Below are 18,269 nucleotides of genomic sequence, written 5' to 3'. Positions count from 1 at the left end.
ACTAACTATCCGCCGGGATTTCAGATGGGAAATCCGAGTTTGCTCGGATAGGGCTATTTGGATTTTAAAAAATATCCGAATTGCTATTCAGAGTTCGGATAGTGGAAAAAGTTTGGATTATCTGGGTAGTTTGGAGACCCGAATATTGGATGAGCACCACTGACAAATACGCCAGAATTTTTCAAACATTGCACATAATGCCAATGGGCGAAATTCCATTCCTTTTAGGATCAGTTTGCAAACTGCCACGCATTGCCTTGTTTTCTGATTCTCCGCAGGACGTCTAATTGGCCGCACAATGCCGTCAATCGAATATTATCGTCCCTTTTAACGGACCTGCTGGTTTTGATGGAGTAAGTAAGCAGAACCTTATATAGTCTATTTCTAGCTTCGCACTCATTATGTTCTAATTATATAAAGCTGGAAACGTTCCCAGCATGCCTCCCTTATTGACTGGATCTCTACAATGATGATAATTTCAATGTTTCATCATAATGAAATTAATCATTTCTCTTCCAGCTGGACCACAGCTAGTTTAAAGAAAGACAAAAAAAAATCTGTAAAAATAGAAAGAGACAAATCTATTGTTGATCATCATTTCATTTTTACAATAAGTGTTATTAGTATGCCGCAAAGCCTTGTTCGCAATTGTCGGCGGTCTTGTTGGCTGAATGGATAATTTGTGATGGACAAATGTTGCCCGACTAAAATCCCGAACTGAAAATCCTTAGATTAGTAATCTGCAAACGTGGCTCTCCAGCTGCTAAAGAACTACAGGTCCCACAATGCATTGCAAGAGTCTGGCAGCCACAGTCATGATTCATAAATGTATTGTGGGACTTGTAGTTCCTTAACAGCTGGAGAGCCAAGTTTGCAGATCACTGCCTTAGAGGATGTTGATTAGTGCAGATGATAAGTATTACCTCTGGAATTGAACTTTGGTTCCCTGGTGTAGCTGCGTTTGCCTGCAGCTGTGCACCGTACTGACGGAGGACCATTGATACCTATATAGTTTTCTGTGAGCAGGATTCGGTTTAACAATTTCTCACTGACTGCTTCCTGTAAATGACAAGACCGCGCTCTCACATAGATGACGTGTGTTTTCTGTCGTAGTGTAGGGATGCTAAAGAGGGACCTTAAAGTGTAACTGTTGGGCGTAAAATCAAAAATCAATTCTTCATTTTTATCTGGTAAAAAAGTAATAAAGATACTAACCAGGCAATCCAAAAGTTAAAATCACTATTACTTTTCTTGTTGATAAATTATCAACCCCCAGTATACCTGACTCTTATTTAGTACACACAAAATTTGGTACACAAAAAGGAAGTTGCAGGGCATGCTGGGTTGTCGTTTTTTGATTGGCTGAAGCCTCTTTCCCTCCTGTTTTCCCCTCCCACACCTCTGTTCCTCTCTGATTGACCAGTACTTCTCATGCTGAGACTATGCACTTTCTATAGTGGAGGGCGGGTAATGCATACACAATCAGGCAGAGGAGAGTAAGGGAGGAAATTACATCAGGATTGGCTTCAAAATAGCCACACTTAAAATGGGAAATGCTAAGAAGGATTTTCTCTTTTTTTACTGTAGAAAAATCACTAAAATCAAACCATGGACAGTGCAATACACGTTATCTAAGTAGAGTAAGTATTTATCTACTTCTATATGTGTTTTTTTTCTGAGATAGTATGGCTGACAGCTCCTCTTTAATCAAGGATTGAACTTCATCCCAATCAGTAGCGGATACCTCCTTTCCCATGAGAAATCTTTATCTTTCCTCAAATAGAGCATCAGGGATGTCTGTGTGGCTGATATTATGGTGAAACCCCTCCCACAGTGTGATGTCAGGGCCATGGCCATGACAGTTTCCTGTATGTGATCCTTGTTGCATTGTGGAAAATAACAGGTGTTTCCAACTGTCAAACAACCAGTATCTCTCCCTGTGAATATGTTTATCTAAAAAAAATCAACCTTTTAGCCCCTTGCATTGTTAGTGGGTGTGGTTATAGAGTAACTGCCAGACAGGAAATACTTTTGAAAACAAAGAAAATACCACTTGAGGGGATGGACTAGTCTAAAACCTATCAGATCTGTCAGATTGTAACGGCTTACTTTTTCCTGCGATACTGGTCCTTTAACCAGAACAGAGCAGATCATCTCACCCAGCCCATCTCCATTTCAGTGTTCTCTCCAGAATTGTTTTCCAGCTGGGTGGAATGAAAAAGTAGCCGGGTGGGGCGAGATGAGAGAATGCAGGGCTGGTGCTTCTCTGTACAACTCTGCTTACAGCATAGGAGGAGGTGAGCTGATGAGAGTCGGGTGCAGGGGCGCCCAAAGGCACAGGCACACCAGGCAGCTGCTTGGAGCGCCGTTTACCATCAGGGGGCGACAGCTGGACCTTGTAGTGCACCTGGAGCACTCATTCATTCCCTGCTGGTGTCCTTTCTTCCTAAGTCGCTATAGCTGCGACCTCGTGCGCCCCCTGGACCAATAGAATTAGAGCAAATGTGCTCTGCCTCGCCTCCACCTTTAGCTCCGCCCCCCGCTGCACGGACGTTACGTTAACATGTGCCGGTGGGTAAGGGGCATTTGTGCATCGGCATGCCTGCTAATAGTAAGGGCATGAAGATTGAAGAAGAGGGGGAGGGAGTAGCCATAAGAGTAGAGTCAGCGTTGAACTCCGTGGGTTTCTGCGACCTGTGAGTGACATGAGAGCACTGTGAGGCTGCAGGGACTCGGGAAGGCAGTTGCTCTCTCTGCCTGCACACTGTCAGTGTCTTCTGGGGCTGGCTGGGTCACCCGTCTCCAGGGAATAATGTAAGATCAGCTTTCTGCCTCATTGAGCTCTGGCTGCAGGACGAGGGGAGCTGTGACTGTGTAGCGAGGATGTTGGAGCAGCATTCTTTTTCTATTGGCCGGGTGGGGGAGGATGTGAGAGGCAGAGCAGACTGGGTGTGTAGAGCGAGGCATTGATTTTTATTACTGGGGGGTTGTAGCTGCTGTGTAAACAAGCACAGCATGGGCATCTGTGTGCCCAGTGACTCAGAATGTTACTGTGCACTGCAGTGTTTTGTGTTCTGACAGGTCAGGTGTGGACTGGCAGTACGTCTGGCTATCTAACTCACTCACTCACTCTTCTATCTATCTCTATTCCCCTCCCTATATCTACCCATCTATCCCTCTCTCTTCCTCCCCCATCTTTCTCTTCTTCTCCCTATAACTACCTATATTTCTCTCTCTCACACACTCACTCTATCTATCTTCCTATATATCTATGAATCCATATCCATTTATCTATCTCTCCCCCCCCCATCTTTCTATTTTTCTCCCTATATCTATTTCTCTCTCTCCATCTATCTATCTCTGCCCCCCTCTCTCACCCTATATCTGTCCTATCTCTCTCTCTCTCTTTAGTTCAGGAGCCACGAGTCAGCCACGAACAGAAGGCACAGCATAGCCAGGAAGGGGAGCCTATCCAAACGGTTACCTTTAAGTATTTGCACTCCAGTACACTCATTGGCAAAAATAAAAAGGGGGGGGGGGGGGGGGGCGCCACAGATTTTCCCGCCTGGGGTGACAGAAGGGCCAGAGGCACCCCTGGTCGGGTGCTCACCAAAACTAGCAAGAGTGGAGCACCCGCCTAAAACACCCTGGGGAGAACACTGGATTTGTTTATGGTCAACACTGCAACTTTATGAATCCCATATGAACCTCTCACCACGTTACCCTGTCTATAGTAAGAGGCCATCTCACTGCTATTTTACTTAATTAGCAGTGGAAAAGATGAAAAAAATGAGTCTCTGCTGAGCTGTGGTGTTGCAGTGCTGGTCATAAACAGTTAGTCTCTCAGCACCACAAAGGAAGTGGGTGGGGTCAGGTGACTGACTGCGTACTAACAGTTAGGCCTCTTTTCCACGAGCATCTAACAGGCGGTGAATTCACTGGCTGTCAGCTGCTCCTGTCCATTGGATGGGTGTTTGTTAGCGTTTGGCATGGGCAGCAGAAAGGCACTCCCACCATGAAGTTGCATCTGAGTACGGCACGGATGCGACATGACATGTTTTTTTTTGCCACATTGTAACGTTGTGTGTCAAGTGCTGACACGCAAGGGCATTACCACGCAGCAAAAATCTTCTGTGGTGTTACAACTGCTGCCATTGCCTGCATTTAAACTGGACCCAAATGACAGTGGTAGAGCAGACAGGATGACAAACGAGCAGTTCAGACATCTGTGGGAAAGAGGCCTAAGGCCTGGAGCCCACTACAAAACGCTATCGCTAATCGCAATTGCTAGAGTTTTGTATGAGCATTTTGTAAGCGATTTCATGAGCGTTTTAGGGAGGGATTTTAGAAAGTGTAATCAATTTGCCAGCGGTTGTGTAGCGATTAGCGTTTTAAAGTCTGATTGGTCCTTTCAATTATTATTAATTTTGTTACAGTGTACATTATCTTTAAAACGCTAGCAAAATCTCTCCCTGCAAGTTTTGATGAGTGATTACGCCAGTGATTATATACTTTACACTAAAGCGCAAACGCTAACAAACTGCTGCATGTCCTGCGTTTGCGATTTTGCTAATCGCAATCGCTTCTGTGGAATTTGCACCATCCATTTACATTGGCGGAGCGTTTAGGGAAATCGCTAGCGATTTCTCACGCTCCCTAAACGCTCAAAAAATCGCTCTAGTGGGTTCCAGCCCTGAAAGTCTCAAATGCCCAATCCCTCCACATCCCTGACTACCTTAAAGGGACACTTAAGTCAAACAAAAAAAATGAGTTTTACTCACCTGGGGCTTCCAATAGCCCCCTGAAGCTGTCCGGTGCCCTCGCCATCTCCCTCCGATCCTCCTGGCAGCCACTTCCTGTTTCGGTGACAGGAGCTGACAGGCTGGGGACGTGAGTGATTCTTCGCGTTCCTGGCCCCAATAGCGCCATCAATGCTACTATAGCATATATCATATACCATATAGCAGCATAGAGGGTGCTAATGTTTCTGGGAACGCGAAGAATCACTCGCGTCCCCAGGATGTCAGCTCCTGTCACCGAAACAGGAAGTGGCTGCCTGCGGGGCCAGGAGGATCGAAAGGAAGACGCCGAGGGCACTGGATAGCTGCAGGGGTCTATTGGAAGCCCTAGGTGAGTAAAACTCATTTTTTTTGGTTTGACTTAAAGTGAACCTTAAGCCAGGAAAAAAAAATGAGTTTTACTCACCTGGGGCTTCTACCAGCCCCCTGCAGCAGTCCTGTGCCCTCACAGCCACTCACTAATCCTCTGGTCCCCCGCTGCCAGCTAGTTTCGTTTTTGCCGACAGGCCCGTCAGGACTGCCCACGCGTATCTTTTTCCGCATTCCCGACTGTAATTAGCGCTATTGCGGACCGCAACGCATACAAAAATATGCCGCATATCTATGCGTGCGTAATGCGGCAACGCGTATTTTTGTACGCGTTGCGGTCCGCAATAGCGCTAATTACAGTCGGGAATGCGGAAAAAGATACGCGTGGGCAGTCCTGACGGGCCTGTCGGCAAAAACGAAACTAGCTGGCAGCGGGGGACCAGAGGATTAGTGAGTGGCTGCGAGGGCACAGGACTGCTGCAGGGGGCTGGTAGAAGCCCCAGGTGAGTGAAACTCATTTTTTTTTTCTGGCTTAAGTGTCCCTTTAAGTGGGTGATGGAGGAGGCGGAGTTTTAGACAGTTCAAAGACATCTGTTAGGTCTAATCAATCTGCACCTAGCATTCACATAGGAAGTCTTGCAAACATTTTTTCAAAACCTGGGCGCCAGGTAATAAAAACGGAATACATCAAAAATGGTTTGTGTTTAGTGCTCAAAACCTTGTGCATTGGAGATAATTACACAACTATGCAGAAAAACTGCTACCTGAACTCTTCCTATTCAGCTGCTTTGTTTCAGATCTATGTGTACAATGGCAGTTTAGCAGTTAAGGTCTCTGGTCCCGGTACTGAGCGTATTTTTTTTGTTCTTATACTTTCTGTAAAATGCAAACCTAGGAATGAAAATTAATTTTACTGTTGACCTTGGTTACATTTTTTATCTCTACCGCTGCAATTATGTTCCACATCGAAGCCTCTTTTCCAATGTAAACAAACCTATTTAGTTACCATTTCCTCGCTGCTAATGCTTTCCATTCCTTACTTAATGTTGTAATCTCGGAGCACTTTCCAGCTACATAATGTATTTTTTTCTTATGACTTGAAGCCAAGTGCGGATCTAAAGCATAAGCTAAAGTCAAACTCTCAGGATTTATACAATGGTGAAATTGTGCTGTTCTTGTTCCAGATAAAAAGCCTCTTCCCTGACTGCAGAGGATTCGCATTGTATGGGAGCCGGCTTTCCGGGGGCTGGCTGACATTGAGTGCAGTTGGGAAAATTCATTTGTCCTTTTAATATTAATCTTTTTGAGCTCATTGAGCACATGGATCTGTATCATTCATAAAGCTATTTAGAATACATATGCTGCTTATATGCTTATTGGGAGTGTGTTGTATTTACAGTGGTATATACAGTATATGTGTGTGTGTGTGTGTGTGTGTGTGTGTGTGTGTGTGTGTGTGTGTGTGTGTGTGTGTGTGTGTATGTGTGTATATAAGGGGTGACCTGTTTAACATGTATAAATACATCAGATGGCAATACAAAATCTTGGCAGATCAGCTTTTTGTCCCTAGGCTTGTAGAACGGACAAGGTCAAGGGGACATGATCTGTGTGTGGAGAAACAAAAGGTTATGTCATCTATTAAGGAAGGGTTTTTTTACAGTAAGAGTTTGTTAAAATGAGGAATATTTTACCAAAGGAATTAGTTATGACAAATTCTATATCTGCATTTAAAGGAAAACTGAAGTGAGAGGGATATGGAGGTGGCCATATTTATTTTCTTTTAAACAATACCAGTTGCCTGACACTCCTCCTGATCATGCGTCTCTAATACTTTTAGCCATAGACCCAGAACCAGCATGCAGCAGACTCATGATTTACTAAATTAGCCAGCCATATGCTTGTTCCAGGGTATTTACTCAAACACTACTCATGCCAGATGATCAACAGGGCTGTCAGGCAACTGGCATTGTTCACAAGGAAATAAATATGGCAGCCTCCATATCTTTCTCTACTTGGGTTCCCTTTAAAGGGGCTTAGATGCTTTCTTGCATTGAAGGACATCCACAGCTATAATTGTTAGGCAACTCCAGTCAAAGTTGATCCAGGGATTTATCTGAATGCCACCTGGAGTCAGGAATTTTCTCCCCTTAAAGGTTAATTGACCCAGGTCTTTGTATGTTTTTTTTTTTTTTTGCATACCTCTTGATCAGCTGGGATATGGGAGGGTGCAGGAGAGAAGTTACCTAATGCTTATTTAACTATGTTATAGATCTCTCCCAGCATGCACTGTGGTGGCCAGGGACACATGACATCACTGCGGGCAGCTATTTTGAACTACTTCATCTGAGGTGCATGAATAAGCCAGATTGAGGCGGGGAAGCTAGAGAGCTTTGCCCTATATATAAGTATATGCTCTTATCCCCCTGAGCACACACATACCATTTACTAATCTCTCTTAGGGAGACGTTTAATTTCTCATTTAAACATGGTGCTCAGGTCCCTTTAAGTACTATTACTTATCCATTTTCTTTGTACAGAAGCACCTCCTGCCAATTTGGATTAATCCAATTCAAAGCTGCATTCAATTTGCATTTCCTTCGCATGCAACTCAGAACTATAATCATATAATTGACCATCTCTAGTCAGAACAGGTTCTGGTTGCTATTATTGATCTGGGTAAGGCATGAGGTCAGGGCTGAGGTTCAGAGGCGTAGCCATGGTGGGGCTGGCTGGGGGGCATATGTCCCTGTGAGGGCGCTCAGCTCAGCCACCGCACCCCCATGTGCGTGAGAGGTGGCTCGCTGACCGCCTGAGGTGCCCAGCTTCTCTCCCTCTGCAGGTGAGTGCAAAAACATTAAAGAGGAGCTGTTAGGTATAAGGTCTCAGAGAAAATAAACACATATATCAGTAGCTAAAGATTGGCTGTACTTACATTACATATGCATTTCACTGTCCACGTTTGGATTTCACAGAATTTGTATATAGTATATGCAGAGATAGATGCTCCTGACAGCTCATGGCAGGCTCCATGTTTTTCTGTCAAATGTGTCCTCATGTCCTCCCTGCTTCCTGATCACAGATAAGCTCCTACTTGAACAACACAGTGTGCAGTGAATATTAATGAGCCATGTGGCTAGGAACAATAGCTGACTCCTGCAGTGTACTCTGCCCCGAGATTTATCAGTGCTACGCGCTGGAAGGATTAGAAGCTGCTGTAACGTCTCATTAGCAGCCGAGGGGAGGGCCCCAGAATGCTTTGCAGTTTAGTATGCGGCTTGCGTCTTTATGGGTCTATAACAGCCTTTAAGATAAGCACACATCAAAGGTAACTGAGATTTTTATCTTCACTAATAGCTTTTGGGCTTCCTTCTAAACTGTTTAACACAGGAGAATAGAGGTTTAAATTAGCTTCTGCAGCCTGACAGTTACTCTTTAAGAACAGCAGCACTCACCAGCTCCAACGTTGTGGTGATGACATCATATCTCTTCTTCAGCATGACCAGCGTGCTTTCCTTGGTAACAGTGGCATTGTGTGGCATGTGGGCGAGTCAGTTAGAGTTAAGCATTGAGGAGGGGTCGGTTAGGGATTGTGTGTGTGTGTGTGTGTGTGTGTGGGGGGGGGGGGGTTGTTAGGGTTAGGCATTGAGAAGGGGGGTTGGTTAGGATTGCGCATCAAGAGGTGGGGCTTATATGAGAGTAAGGTGAGGTTAGGCCATAATAAAATATCAGTAAAGATTACTGATATTCTGCTTTGGAAATGACCCAATGATCCATAGCAATTTACCGATACTCTCCTTGTAGCCATCAGTGGCACCCACATTCCCACTCCGAATGGACTTCGGAGAGCTTCATCATGTTGAACTTTTGCCCCCAGTCTCTCTCTGATAGCAGCCAATGTACTGCGGTGAATCCTGCTTATGTATTTTTATCTTCCTCCGCTCGGTTTCTCCTGCTCCGGTTTGTGATACGATGGCTTTAGATGATAGAAGCGATGAGTAACTGCAGTGAAGTCACAGCCTTATTACTGCTGTTCCCCTATATGGAATGACTCTCCTGCCTCATATATTATTCTACCTGGAAGTCGGGATAGAACCCCAAAAGACATTGAAACACGGGCGGCACCTGCTGTAATGAGGTCCTAAGACAGTCCTAAAACACCTCTGCAATCCGGAACATGCAATTATTCTGCTACAGCCTGATATAGAGATATTTGCAGAAACATGTAAAGTTTCCTAACATATAGAAATAAATAAGTAAAAAAAGATTGCATATTCCCAAATTATCTGGGGAAACTTCATGAAAAGCTTTGGTCTATCGCCGAATGTATATTTCAGGTCAATAAATGTTTTATTTTGAGTGCCAAGTGTAGGAAGCCTTGCCATAGCACACAATAAACATAACGATACATGTGTCATAAGAATAAATGATTAATTTAACACACAAGGCACACTATGGAACGTGGGCTAAGAGGCAGATATGGATTAAAAAGGAATTGTAACCAAGGATTGAGCTTCATCCCAATCAGTAGCCGATACTGCCTTTCCCATGAGAAATCTTCACCTTTTCTTGAATATGTAGCCATCCTGCAACCATGGCTATTCATCACCTGCACAAAGTATATTCTCTGTGTAATCATATCTGAGATCTGTGGTTCTATGAAATCAGCTCTGAAACAGTTAATTGCTAGTTTGCTGTTTGCAGTTTTCCCTCCTACATCCAGGTGGAGAATTCCTCTCACCAATAGGAGAGCAGCTTTTATACTGTGGAGATTTTGTAGCCAATGAGAGAAAGTCTTAGCTCAGAGAACAGAGAATTTGCTGGATTGAGTGAGCTGAAAAGAACTGATAGAGATCTGAAGAGGAGAGCTTTACTCGGAGCTGCTGAGCTATCTGTGAGGTGAAAATCCTTTCTTCACTGGCACCAGTGACTGCATCTTTTCTGAAGAGTAATGTGACAGACTGTAACAGATTACTTCACATGGCTGCTTCATTCTGCCTCATCTGAAGGAACGGTAAGCAAGCAAGCTACTGACCGGCTGATAGTGAATCCAGTTTATTGACTTAACATTGCATTCAACATCTCTGGATTTTCTGGTACTTCTTTGAGCCAAACCCTTTCCAGAGACCTTGGAGAGGTCATTCCCTATTGCATTCCTTTGCAAGCAACTGTTGGTATTCCATTATTGACATAACTGTGAGTTCAGATGCTATGACCTATCTGTTAGAAGTATTGCTAGAAGGTAACTTGTTAATTTTATCTTTATTACTGGGTTTCCGGATCCAATAAAATTGCTTAGCATTATACTGCTTGTTCATGTGTGTCACTGGAGGTTGTGGGTGTCACAAGAGCAGGACCCATCTAACACAGCTACACCTATGGATGTGCAACAAATAGATCATCAGAGGGGTCTGTGTGGCTGACATTGTGGTGAAAACCCCTCCCACAGTGTGATGTCAGCACCTAGGTACTGACATCACACTGTGGGAGCCTTGTTGCATTGTGGGAAATAACAGCTGTTTCTAACTGCCAAAAAGCAGCATCCCCTTCCACTGATATTGTCTTCCAGCAGTAAAGATGATGCCATGTGATACGTTTCAGAATGTAAATCAGGGAGAGGAAAGATTTTACAATGGGCAAACACTGACTAAATCATTTATAAATAATTATTGTAAAAACTAACTAAACTTTCTTTACATTATGTTCACTGCAGTTCCTCTTTAAGATAAAATGGGCCCCTAGGATGGATGGCAGTTTTTGACCACCGCTGATGGTCTCCTGGCTGTTTTAGTTAGAGTTGGTGGGGAGCTAGCACTTGCCAGGCCCCTAAACTTTCTCCAGGGCCTAGGCAACTGCCTAGGTTTGCCTTGTGGATGATTTGACTCTGCTAAGGGCTCACCGTTAAAGAGAATCTGTAACATCAAAAATTCCCCTGGGGGGGTATTAACCTTGGGAGGGGGAAGCCTCAGGATCCTATCGAGGCTTCTCCGTCCTTCTGCGTCCCACAGGGGTCCCGCTGTGCCTCCGAATGTCGGCGATGATATTTATCCCCTTCCAGCTCCAGTAGCGGCGCTGCGCTCCGAAGTAGACGGAAATACCCAATCTCAGTTGGGTCCGTTCTACTGCGCAGGTGCAAGTCTCCGGCGCCTGCGCAGTAGAGCAGATCCGACTGCGATCAGGTTTTTCCGTCTACTTCGGAGCCGAAAGCCGCCACAGCGTCCCCGCTGGAGCCTGCAAAGGTAAATATTGAATTAACAGTCGGGTCTGTCGGCAGCTGTACGGAGGGCTGCAGCGAGACCCCCGTGGGACAGAGGACAGCGTGGGAAGCCTCAAGAGGATCCTGAGACTTCCCCCACCTGAGGTGAGTACCCCCCAGGGGATCTTTTTGAGGTTACAGTGTCTCTATAATTGACAAACCGTTGCAGTCCTGATTACATCTATGCTCTGTCATGTCCATATACGAGAATGGGAAAATACGCACCTACTTTGTGGACTTTTCACAGGCTTTTGACTCAGCGTGGCACCCAGGACTATGTCTGAAACTTTTGGAGAGTGACATAGGCAAAAAAATATGATCTCATCTAGAGCTTACAGGAAATAAATGCATAGCAAGAAAGAATGGAAAAAGACCATAAGCCATGCAGAAGGAGTCCAGCTCTTCAACATGTTGTTTCTGCTCAATGACACAATCATCGAAGTATGCCAGAGCTAAAATCTATGAACTGTTGACCCTTGTTATCTCTTTCCTGTTTTCAGAAGCCATGTACTGCCAGGAGAGTGTTTTATGGCTGTAATTCCTTATTAGTGAGGGTTATGCTATAGTCCGACCCGGACAGAAACTATCACTTCCAAACCTGATGTTTAAAGGGAACCTAAACTAAGGAGGATATGGATTTTCCTTTTAAAATAATACCAGTTGCCTGACTCTCCTGCTGATCATGTGTCTCTAATACTTTTAGGCACAGCCCCTCAACAAGCATGCAGATCAGGTGTGTGATTCAGCCACTACTGCAACCGCAGAGATTAGCAGGACTGCCAGCAACTGGTATTGTTTAAAAGGAAATATCCATATTCTTCTCAGTTAAGGTTTCCTTTAAATCTTTCAGGCAGAGAAAAAAAAAAGGAACATAGCATAGTAATTCGTGTGCATGGCACTGTACATACTGATGTCTATCTCATGTCACATGCTCATGGTGAACCAGAACTCCCAGGGGTAAGGGGCCGAAGAGGATGAAAAAGCCTCTCTACTAAAATGCAATGTAAAACTGAATTGTGCCTTCTTAAAACAGAAGGTGTTTGCGATTTTTCAGGTTGGAGTGAGCATTTGAGGTTTCCCACAATGCATCACTGCTGAATATATACTCCTATACACTCCTGGGAGTTCTGGTTCACCATGAGCTTGCTAGGAATCTGTAACTCTGGGTGTTTCAAGCCCTACACAATAGAACCATTATATTCCATGCCATGCACTGATGAGGATTAACCAATCCGAAACAGTCTATATGCATGTTGGATTAATATGGCTCTGCAATATTAACAAGTTGACTCATCACCGCATTCCAGCGGTTACTAAAGGTGTGTTTAGCTATCAGGGACAACAAAGGGACAATTAGGGTACAATTAGAGGACAGCAAGAGGCGGCTGTACTCCCCAAAAATCCCTCTTATTGCACACACACACCCTCCCCCGATGCACGGCCCTGCTTCACTTACCTGCTCTCAGCGTTCCAGCGATAGGATCTCCATTAACTCATCCTGCATCCTGTATCTGTGGCTACAGCCGTGCCTCATGTGACCTGTTACGTGCTGCTGGGTCACATGAGACACCGCTGTAGTCAGAGAGGAAGCAGGACTTCACATGTGGCTGGTGATCCCATCACCAATATGCTGAGAACTAGTGAGCGGCACTGGTGCAGCACATACTCGGCATCCTGGGGATCAGAGCCGGGATGCTGTGGGCCAGCAGGGAGGAGATGCTGTCTTGGAGGAAGCAGAGGGAGGTTAACATAGTGCCAGTACCTGCAATACACAGCTTGATGTGTCTCTCCTCTCCGGTTTGGTGGTCTGGCTTTGCACACACACATAGGGGGAAGGGGGGGGGGTTCCTCACAATGTATTGCTTCAGGTGGTAAAAAGCCTACAACCAGCCCTGTGGTTAGCTACCTCCCTCCTGGCATGAGGCCTCTCCAGGCCACCCATGAGGCGAGATGAGGCAGTTTCCTCAGGCGGCTGAAGTGGGGGGGGGGGGGGGGGGGGCGCACGCTTGGCGTTGGGGTGGGGGGCCTCTGAGCTGGAGGGGGTAGCAGCCTGGAAGATGGAGCAGCAGGCACAGCAGTGGGGAGGGTGGTCAGACCCCCCCTCCCTCACCTGGGGCTCCCCCGCCCACGCTTCCCTTCCAGCTATTTTGCCTGCATTTAAGTCAAGTCATTAGTGCAGCGAGCGGGCCGGGGAAGCTATGATTCACCTTCCTTTGTGCGTTCCACCGTTCACGTCACTTCCTGAAATGCCGCCCACTGATCATCCTCACAAGTTTGCCTCAGGCAGCAAAAAGTCACGAACCGGCCCTGGGCCTCTCCTATCCAGCAGCCATTTTAGAACCAAACTTCCCTCCCAGACGTCTCGGCTGAGAAAAATCCTCATAAATATTAACACCAGACGCTTTGTCAGGAAGAAGATCTATGCTCCCTCTTTAGCCTATAAACTAACTTAGAATGGAGGTATTTGGAACATGGTGAGAAAGCAATTTATCAAGTATTAAGCTCCTGTCAGCATAAGGTGCGGCCCCCGTGCAGCGGCACGCTGGGCTCTTCATGCAGGCTCACGCATTTCCTTCCTCGCGCAGCACCGGGGCTGCGTACTCAGATGGGCACGCCATATTGCCGAGCGCAGCACAATATGCCAGACATTAAGGCGAATGACAAATATAAACAGCCGGGGCCGAGCAAAAAGTGAGGCGCACGCCGCGGCGACCGGGGAGACAATTTATTCTGGGATCGGTGGCAAAGGCGCGAGGTGATGGGAGCAGATTGTGTTTCTGCAATGAGTAATTACCACATAGCGGAGAGGAGCGTCTGAAATATTACCGATGAATAATGTATAGGCAGGAAGACGGGAACAAATTGATATGTAAAAATTCTTTAACTTACAAGCATTAGAGATGAGGAAAATAAAGAAATGTCCTTTTCCCTAGATATTTCATGGAAATGGGACACTTCTCACAAAGCGGACATTTTGCAGGGAGCTTTAGGCGTCCTGTTGCAGTCCATAGTGACCCTCCTGTCACTGAGAATGGTTATTCTCCACTAGTTGTGTGACAGAGAACAGATGCTGCAGCCAGTAGCATAGCGAAGGAGCTATGGGCCCCCGTGCAAGTTTTACATTGCCTGCCCCCCCCCTCCCCCCCAAGCACTCTATACATAACAATTGATACTGCACACCAAAACCTGACAGAGGTTCAAGACAACCTTCAACATGTAAGTTTACTGGAGTAAAGACCCAGATTAGCAATCAGATAAACATGCACTCTAAAGGTAGCCATACATCTAGTGATTCTGATTCAATCAGCAAAGCGATCAACTTCATTAACTACTTTCGCCTTTTGGATGTAGCCGCTATGTCCAAAAAGCTGCTAGTGTGATGCTGTGCGCTCCCGCGCACTCCCGTGTCGCCGCCCGTTAGCCCGGAGATCAATCAATGGGAACATAGTTCCCATTCATTGATCTAAGTCCCTGTTAGAAAGATTGACGGCTTCTTTCAGAAGCCGAGATCTTTCTAAAGAAGAAAAGGTTTCCCGTCTTCCCTTCACTTACAGTAAGCAAGAGTGCTCACTTACAAGACAAAAAAAAAAAATTTGACTGTGGCTATCTTGTGGCCAAATAGTAAAACTACAGTGGAGGAAATAATTATTTGACCCCTCACTGATTTTGTAAGTTTGTCCAATGTCAAAGAAATGAAAAGTCTCAGAACAGTATCATTTCAATGGTAGGTTTATTTTAACAGTGGCAGAAAGCACATCAAAAGGAAAATCGAAAAAATAACCTTAAATAAAAGATAGCAACTGATTTGCATTTCATTGAGTGGAATAAGTTTTTGAACCCCTATCAACCATTAAGAGTTCTGGCTCCCACAGAGTGGTTAGACACTTCTACTCAATTAGTCACCCTCATTAAGGACACCTGTCTTAACTAGTCACCTGTATAAAAGACACCTGTCCACAGAATCAATCAATCAAGCAGACTCCAAACTCTCCAACATGGGAAAGACCAAAGAGCTGTCCAAGGATGTCAGAGACAAAATTGTAGACCTGCACAAGGCTGGAATGGGCTACAAAACCATTAGCAAGAAGCTGGGAGAGAAGGTGACAACTATTGGTGCGATTGTTCGAAAATGGAAGGAGCACAAAATGACCATCAATCGACCTCGCTCTGCGGCTCCACGCAAGATCTCACCTCGTGGGGTGTCAATGGTTCTGAGAAAGGTGAAAAAGCATCCTAGAACTACACGGGAGGAGTTAGTGAATGACCTCAAATTAGCAGGGACCACAGTCACCAAGAAAACCATTGGAAACACATTACACCGCAATGGATTAAAATCCTGCAGGGCTCGCAAGGTCCCCCTGCTCAAGAAGGCACATGTGCAGGCCCATCTGAAGTTTGCCAATGAACACCTGAATGATTCTGTGAGTGACTGGGAGAAGGTGCTATGGTCTGATGAGACCAAAATAGAGCTCTTTGGCATTAACTCAACTCGCTGTGTTTGGAGGAAGAAAAACGCTGCCTATGACCCCCAAAACACTGTCCCCACCGTCAAGCATGGGGGTGGAAACATTCTGCTTTGGGGGTGTTTTTCTGCTAAGGGCACAGGACAACTTAATCGCATTAACGGGAAAATGGACGGAGCCATGTATCGTGAAATCCTGAACGACAACCTCCTTCCCTCTGCCAGGAAACTGAAAATGGGTCGTGGATGGGTGTTCCAGCACGACAATGACCCAAAACATACAGCAAAGGCAACAAAGAAGTGGCTCAAGAGGAAGCACATTAAGGTCATGGAGTGGCCTAGTCAGTCTCCGGACCTTAATCCAATAGAAAACCTATGGAGGGAGCTCAAGCTCAGAGTTGCACAGAGACAGCCTCGAAACCTTAGGGATTTAGAGATGATCTGCAAAGAGGAGTGGACCAACATTCCTCCTAAAATGTGTGCAAACTTGGTCATCAATTACAAGAAACGTTTGACCTCTGTGCTTGCAAACAAGGATTTTTCCACTAAGTATTAAGTCTTTTATTGTTAGAGGGTTCAAAAACTTATTTCACTCAATGAAATGCAAATCAGTTGCTATCTTTTATTTAAGGTTATTTTTTCGATTTTCCTTTTGATGTGCTATCTGCCACTGTTAAAATAAACCTACCATTGAAATGATACTGTTCTGAGACTTTTCATTTCTTTGTCATTGGACAAACTTACAAAATCAGTGAGGGGTCAAATAATTATTTCCTCCACTGTACATCTACACTCATTTTTTTTTTTGAATAAATACAATTTGTTACATTTAAAATTAACTGTTTACCACCACACTTCAAAAAATACCCAAATACATTTTTTATTTTAAAAAAATTACAATAAAAAAACAAACACATAAATAGTTACGTAAGGGTCCAAATTTGTTTAATATGCATGAGATGAGGGTATATTACTATTATTTTTTTAACTTATAAGCTTGTAAATAGTAATTGACGTAAAACTGAAAAAAGCACCTTTATTTCTAAATAAAATATTGGCGCCATACATCGTGATAGGAGCATGATTTCAATTGTGTAATAACCGGGACAAACGGGCAAATAAAATACATGGGTTTTAATTATGGTAGCATGTATTATTTTAAAGCTATAATGGCCGAAAACTGAGATGATTTTTTTTCCATTTTTTTTCTTACTATTCCCGTTAAAATGCATTTAGAAAAAAAATAATTCTTAGCAAAATGTACCACCCAAAGAAAGCTTAATTAGTGGCAGAAAAAACAAGATATAGATCAATTAATTGTGATAAGTAGTGATAAAGTTATTGGCGAATGAATGGGAGGTGAAAATTGCTCAGAGGCATAAGGTGAAAAATGACTGAAGGCTGAAGTGGTTAAGGAATCGACTTCAGTATGGTTGATCGAAAGTCGATCGACTAGTAATACACACACTACAAATGATATCCTATGCAATTCACCTTCACATTCGATTTAACCGATGTTGTGTCTCCATGCTCTGAATGCAAAAATTGATTCAGAGTCGATCAAATGACATGTGAGCAGTAGCCGATTCCTGTGCGATCGACCGATATCTTGCATCCTGATTGATTGTCTAAGCTGGTCGATTCAACATGAAATCAGCCACTTTTCATCGATTGGGAATTCTGGAACACACTAGATTTTCTCTCGATTCCCTCAAATGATCGAATCGAATAGTCGATCGTACAGCCAAATCGTTAGATGCATGGCTACCTTAAGTGTACATTATTTTGCAATATATTGGAGTTTTATTTACTCTGTATGAGCCAGCAATAGTAACTCACAGATTAAAGAGGAACTCCAGTGAAAATAATGTAATAAAAAAGTGCATCATTTTTACAATAATTATGTATAAAGGATTTAGTCAGTGTCTGCCCATTGTAAAATCTTTTAAATCCCTGATTTACATTCTGACATTTATTACATGGTGACATTTTTACTGCTGGCAGGTGATGTAGCTGCTGCTAGCTGTTTTGGCCGTTGGAAACACCTGTAAACAGCTATTTCCCACAATGCAACAAGGTTCACAGACAGGAAACTGCCAGGAGTACCACGGTCCTCAGAGTTTCACCACAATATCAGCCATACAGCGCCCCCTGATGGTCTGTTTGTGAAAAGGAATAGATTTCTCATTTAAAATGGGGTATCAGCTACTGATTGGGATAAAGTTCAATTCTTGGTCGGAGTTTTCTCTTTAAAGGACCACTATTGCTAAAATGTGCTATAAATTACTTATTACAGTAGGTAATAAAAATCTGATGGAACAGATGGTTTTAGACTAAACCATCTCCTCATGGTAGATTCTCAGCTTTTCTTCATTTTTAAAAGTACTACGTGAATGGCAGTTGCTCAGTTATACTGCCAGATTATTGTGCAAACATGCAGTGGTGG

The 18,269-nt window shown here is 44.3% G+C and overlaps 1 protein-coding gene across 18 annotated transcripts in view; it reads right to left on the bottom strand.

The window, feature by feature from the left end:
* Window positions 1-18,269, bottom strand: part of TENM4 (teneurin transmembrane protein 4) — a 1,797,006-nt gene that overhangs the window by 1,491,442 nt on the left and 287,295 nt on the right. The window contains exon 1 of one of the 18 annotated variants that reach the window (XM_068266719.1): window positions 2,110-2,125. The exons of the other annotated variants lie outside the window; for them this stretch is intronic. The gene's annotated coding sequence lies outside the window, so the exon portion shown is untranslated. Of the gene's footprint in view, window positions 1-2,109; window positions 2,126-18,269 lie in introns of those variants that run through there. 18 annotated transcript variants of the gene reach the window in all.

Source organism: Hyperolius riggenbachi, chromosome 2 (genome assembly GCF_040937935.1).
Source record: "Hyperolius riggenbachi isolate aHypRig1 chromosome 2, aHypRig1.pri, whole genome shotgun sequence".
Lineage (NCBI taxonomy): Eukaryota > Metazoa > Chordata > Amphibia > Anura > Hyperoliidae > Hyperolius > Hyperolius riggenbachi.
Note: the sequence above shows the minus strand (reverse complement) of the source record. Positions and strands in the feature narration are given on the sequence as shown.